We start from the raw sequence: 6000 nt of genomic DNA on the forward strand, positions 1-6000 counted from the left end.
TCGGTAAATTCTCCTAATACACCTAAAAGTTTCCTCATCAGTCAGCGTGGTCTGGTAACTACAGTGCAAAAGCATCCCCATGTCAAACTCCATCTGATGTTTCTGTGTCAGTGTCAGAACTTTTAGCTGCCTCAATCTCCTGTTTCCTCTCTGAATCTTTGCCTCTACATCCCTCCATGCTCTCTTTAAAATTATCCTTAAATCACAACTTCAATAAAATGCCTGACCAAACATTTTGGTTAACCCTCCTAACATCCCACTGTGCACTTTAGTCAAACTTCTGTGAGCTATCATGGTATTTTCTTTTCTGAGTTTTTTCTTCTAAATTTGTTGAACTTTTTTAGTTTTATTTTTAAAAGATTGAAACGGCTACAGATACACAGTGAATCAGGGTGCATAGACCAGAGGGTCTTTTTCCTGTCCATCTTTCAAACTTGCAGTAATGCTGGGATACAGCTGATATTTATACATCTGTTAAGTCAGCATTGTACAGCACAGATGTTTTCATCCCCAGAATATCCTCCAAGCATTTCCCAGCTGATTCATGGTGATGACTGAACTTAACTTGCATTGAGACTATCTGAAACTCTGCTGATCTACATCATTTTTGAGAACTGAATGTCTCTCTGACTTGTCACTAATCAGTCTTCTAAAGATAATTGTCGACATTCAGAAGATAGAATTGTAAGCATGCATTTTCTCTTGTAGACTAGTGGAACCATATTCAATTAGGAAGTTCATCGTCATTTCTAACAATGCAACAATTGTAGAACAGAAGAAGTGGATCCTGCACAGAGAGCTTCTGAAGAGTCTCTTAGGATTTACATTCAAAACAAAATTATCTTTAACAAATTTCTTTGATTCCTAATGATACATCAATTGAAACTTGTTTTATATCTGACAATGGTTCGGTTATTTTTCCTTCCTCCAGTTTGAACTTGAGCAACAATCACTAATCCCTTTTAGAAATTCCAATAGCTAAGTACTAAGAGCTTTGTGAATGGGTAAAGTTAAGTGTTCAGAAAAATTCTGTTGGCACATTTCTGACCTGAATTAATCTCACCAGTACAAAGTTAAGAAATAGACAGCAAACCTTTTTAAAAAAAGTTTACGTATGTTCAGATTATATCAGAAATTGCTGGAAAAGTGAAAGACAGCAATTGATGGAGAAAGACAAATTTGATGGATGGGATACTTAATCAGATCTTTGTAGCCCTGTTTTAGAAGCTGGATGACCTACTGTAGCTTTCTAGTATTTTTCTCTTCTTTTATGTGACACAAAAACACAGGATGGAGTTAAAATCTGATGTATGCTCAGCAGCATTGCATGTGGTCATCAAAAATAGTGCAGTACACAGTCTGCGATCTTACTAAAATCTGAGCCTGCATTCCCATCATCGCTTGCACGTGGCATGGTCCCAATTACTAGTTGACAACAGACTTGTAGAAGGACACAGAATGGTGAAATAGATAGACATGCAGCAGTTGAAACTGCACATTAGAAACAAAATCAGGGCCAAAGAACATGCAGAAAAGATTTTCTGGAATGTTTTCAGGAACTTCAGTCATGTTTAGAAGCTGGGGAGACATTGTTTTGTTTAGACCAGAATACTTTGAGGACATTTCATGGAAATGTTCAAAATCATGAATACTTTTTGATAAAGTAAAGGAGAGTGTTGCGCTGCTGTAAATAATCAGCAATGGAAGAACAGATTATGTAGGATGAAAAGGACCACTGCATCTCGATAATTCTATGAACACTGTACATATTGAAACATGTTACTTTGAAAATGAAAATAACATTCTTTTCCATAGAATGATGCAACACTTAGAGGCCATTCCGTTCATCAAGCTTGTGGCAATGCTTTGTGACTAGCCCCACTCCCCTAGCCTCATTGCCATAGCCTTGTAATTCTTTCCCCTTCAAGTGTTCATCCAATTCCTTTGTGAAAGTTGCAATTCAATCTGCTTCCTTTCAGACAGTGCATTGGAGGATCACAAAAATTTCTCATCTTCCGTTTTGCGACCTTTCCCACTAAATGCAAAGCAGCTGCTTGCAATTTCTTGGGGTTATTCTTTATGCCTCTTCCAATTAATGGACTCTTTGTACTGGAATAGTGAGAATGTGGAAATTGCTACTCAAAAGAACGGTTAAGGTAAATGGCTCGGATGTATTTATGAGGAAGGATAAATTTGCGCAGCAGAATTTCACATTTCACTTGGGGAAAGCTGGCAAGGAGGGTAATGCTGGATGTAGTGCTATGGATGGCGTTCCCAGTTCCTCTCCACCCACCTTACTTCAATTTTGGGTGGGGGAGGTGTTAGCAACCCACATGCCTTTTGTCAAGACACACTTAAAGTGCAACTAATGTGTCCTTCCCAGCTCTGCTGCTATTTTTTTCCATGTTGAGAGGAGGTCAGGGTCGAGTTTGATGCCTGCCAGGTCTTACACCTGGGGTTATCGTCAGAAAAAAGAGCAATTTGGAGGCCGCATGCAGACTTAACAATGGTCATTGCTTTGCAGGAGGAGGTGATGGGGTTAGACAGCTGCTGGCATTCTGTTCAAAAAAACTGCAGCTGCTGGAATCCAAGGAAGACAAGCAGGAGGCTGGAAGAACATAGCAAGCCAGGCAGCATCAGGAGGTGGAGAAGTCGACATTTTGGGTGTAACCTTTCTTCAGGTTGGCATTTGGTCTGACAGGCAGCTCTTGAAGATGGGGCATCCTCCCCATTGAGGTTGTGAGTCAATTAGCCTTTGGTCATTGAAAGTGACCCAAAGGAGTGGGGGTGGTGTTCTCAGCAATGCTTTTCCCCAGTAAGCATGGTGTGAGGGTAAAGCAGTGGAGTGCAGTGTCTCTGGCAGAATGTAAAATTCTGTTTTGAAGGAGAAAGGAGGACAAGGATATGTTGTTAGATGTCAATATTAGACATGGAAAATAGGAGCAGGAGTAGATCATTTGGCTTTTTGAGCCTGCCCCGCCATTCAACATGATCATAGCTGACCACTTAATTCAGTCCCTTGTTCTTGCTTTCTCCCCATATGCTTTTATTCCCTTTGACACTATGAACTATATCTACCTCTGTCGTGTTGGGTTGTGAAGAAAGTAGGTGGAAGGATAATCCACATGTGGGGCATGAATTGCATTGCTACGTAACCTAAAAACATTAATAAAAAATTTGAATATTTGTTTTTTTTTGTATTTCAGGTGCAACTACAAGTAAAGACATTTGTGGTGATCGGACTGGGGGAGGGCTAGAAATGTTGTTTGCAAGATGAATTATTACTTTAAAAAGGCTGATTTAATAGACTGATGCAGGCCCATTAACCATGTAACTGTGCCACTTCTGTCTCTCGGGCACAGCAAATACTGCTCTCAACAGCTGCTGGTCAGCTGCTGATTGGCTGGAAGCACTGCCAAAATCTGGTAGTGGTCACAACTGGAACTACAAGCATCCCCTCAGGGAAGATCCACATCAATGGGATTCTTGGTCAAGTAGGGATTGGGAAGCCAAGTGCTAGAAGGACCACCACCCTGAGGGGCACAGAGCACCTGCCAAAAGAGGCACCTCTCCTTTCTTCCCATTGATCACCTGAGATGAAGTAGTGGAGTGTCCTTTTCCTTCGATCTTCCTCAGCTGCATGCATTATTGGTGGGGGATGGTCTCCGTAAGCCAAAGGGTTCATGGCCTTACCTGCCCCTATCATATAATGAAGAGCAGGATTGGCCTGTTCTGGCACAGCAGTGGTGTCCATATCTTTTGAGCAGGATGTTTGGGTTCAAATCCTACCTGATCCAGAGGTGCATCATAATATATGAACAGGTTGATTAAAAATATTTAAAGTAGTGGGCAGGAAGGGTGTGGGATAGTCATCTCCCCCATTTATGTGCCACCCTAACTGCAAATATACTTGCTGAGCTGCTGTAAAATTGCTCATTGTCAATCAATTCATGCCCACAAACAGCCTCCCCAAACTCTTCGACCTCCGATGCACCAGCATGTTATCCACATGTGGAAATTACTCATAAAATCTCCTGGAAGATCTCAATGGATTTATCACAGTCTCCAGGACCCTAATTCTGTGCCTTGTTTCATGGACCAATGACACTTTACTGGGAGCAACAGTAAACAGCAAAAACAGGGAAACAGGAAAACTGAAACCAGTCAAACTATAAGAAACACATGCTGCTATTTGTTTTATCTTCTTTATAGAGTCTCAGAAATAGTTCAGAAGCACTATGTGTACATTCTTTACTTTAAAATGTAGCAATTGTTGTGCAGCCAAATCAAAAAATGACACAGCCATTTTGTGTGCAGCAAGTTGGACAAACAAGAAATGATGTGAATAGCCTATTGATTCGTTTTACAATTACAATTTCCTGCAAATTAAAGAAGCAAATGTTATGTAGTTATGTTAAACATCATAATACTGATATACACAGTCATTCCAGGCTAATATCTTTTTACTAAGTAAATCTCATTTTACAGTTCCTCAACAGCTAAACTTTTGTTTACCATCAAATTAAATGAAATCAAGGATACATTGCAATTCTTTTTGTACCACCATGTTATGTGTCCAAGCACCAAAAGAAAGTACCATTAATTTCTCTATCAAGCTTGTTTCACCATGTGTGTAATTGATATGCAATGCCTTTGCAGAAAAGTCTGTTTAAACCCGACTAAGAGACCAAACAATTCATCTTTTGCTGAATCAAACACATATATAAAGTTGGGCAAAACATTGCTATACTTACTTTGCCCAATACCTCAAGTACAAACTCTACGGTTTCTCCACCTTCTATACATCCTTTATGATTTAAGAAACAATGTTACAATTACATTTGAAGTTGTACATCAAACACTGAACACAAACCTGTACTTACCAAATAATTTTGTGTCCATGTTAAATAAGGCAAGCTCAAACCTTTCCTTGCATCTTATTCTTCAAATGCTGGAAAATTGGAGTTTGTAATTTATTGATCCTAACAATTGCAATTAAAATATTTCCTGATGACTGCAGTTTTAAAAATGGAAAGGATGAAAAGGCTGTATTTAATTCTTCAGGAAAAATAACACTAGAACCATAGAGTCATAGAGGTTTACAGCATGGAAATAGACCCTTCAGTCCAAACAGTCCATGCCGACCAGATATCCCAACCCAGGAAGGGGCTGAATAGGCAAAAGTGAGGACTGAAGATGCTGGAGATCAGAGTCAAGATTAGAGTGGTGCTGGAAAAGCACAGCAGGTCAGGCAGCATCCGAGGAACAGGAAAATCACCGTTTCCTGCTCTTCAGCTGCTGACTGACCTGCTGTGTTTTTCCAGCACCACTCTATAAAAGGGACTGAATAGATCTGTTGTGCTCTGAGTTTGAGTAATATCTTTCCAGTCCAGAATAGTATTCTTTGGTAGTTGAATTAGGTTTATATCTGACTTTGTTTACAGTTTAAGTTTAAAATTCAAAGATTAAGAACAAACATCTTAATATTTGTTTAAGAGATTGAACAAATCTCTTTTTGTTTAAAAGAGATTTCTTGCCTCTATTCAGCTCTTCTTTCCTTCCTGCCAAAGTGCATAATCTCATACTTTCCCACATTACATGCCATCTGCCCAGCACAACTCATCTAATCTTCTTTGAAATAGATGCATTTTGTTTACAGGTGGGCATGTTTTTGGAAGGGATTCTGAGAACAGGATTTACATGTATTTAGAAAGGCAAAGGTTGATTAGGGATAGTCAACATGGGCTTTGTGCATGGGAATTTGTGTCTCGCTAATTTGATTGAATTTTTTGAAGAGGTGCTGAAGAGGACATATTTTGAAGACAGAACAGTGGGCATTGGCTATATGGATTTCAGTCCAGGGTTTGACAAGGTTCCATATGGTAAACTGGTTAACAAGGCTAGATCACATAGAAAACTGGCAGAACTAGCCATTTGTATACAAAATTGGCTAGAAGGTAGTAGACAGAGAGTGGTGGTGGAGGTTTGCTTTTCAGACTG

The 6000-nt window shown here is 39.6% G+C and overlaps 1 long non-coding RNA gene across 1 annotated transcript in view; it reads left to right on the plus strand.

Annotated features, from left to right (window-relative positions):
- Window positions 1-4798, plus strand: part of LOC122563259 — a 34165-nt gene extending 29367 nt beyond the window's left edge. The window contains exon 3 of the long non-coding RNA XR_006315546.1: window positions 3207-4798. This is a non-coding gene — a long non-coding RNA (uncharacterized LOC122563259). The remainder of the gene's footprint in view (window positions 1-3206) is intronic.
- Window positions 4799-6000: the final 1202 nt, after the last annotated feature.

Source organism: Chiloscyllium plagiosum, chromosome 26, assembly GCF_004010195.1.
Source record: "Chiloscyllium plagiosum isolate BGI_BamShark_2017 chromosome 26, ASM401019v2, whole genome shotgun sequence".
In the NCBI taxonomy this organism is placed as follows: Eukaryota; Metazoa; Chordata; class Chondrichthyes; order Orectolobiformes; family Hemiscylliidae; genus Chiloscyllium; species Chiloscyllium plagiosum.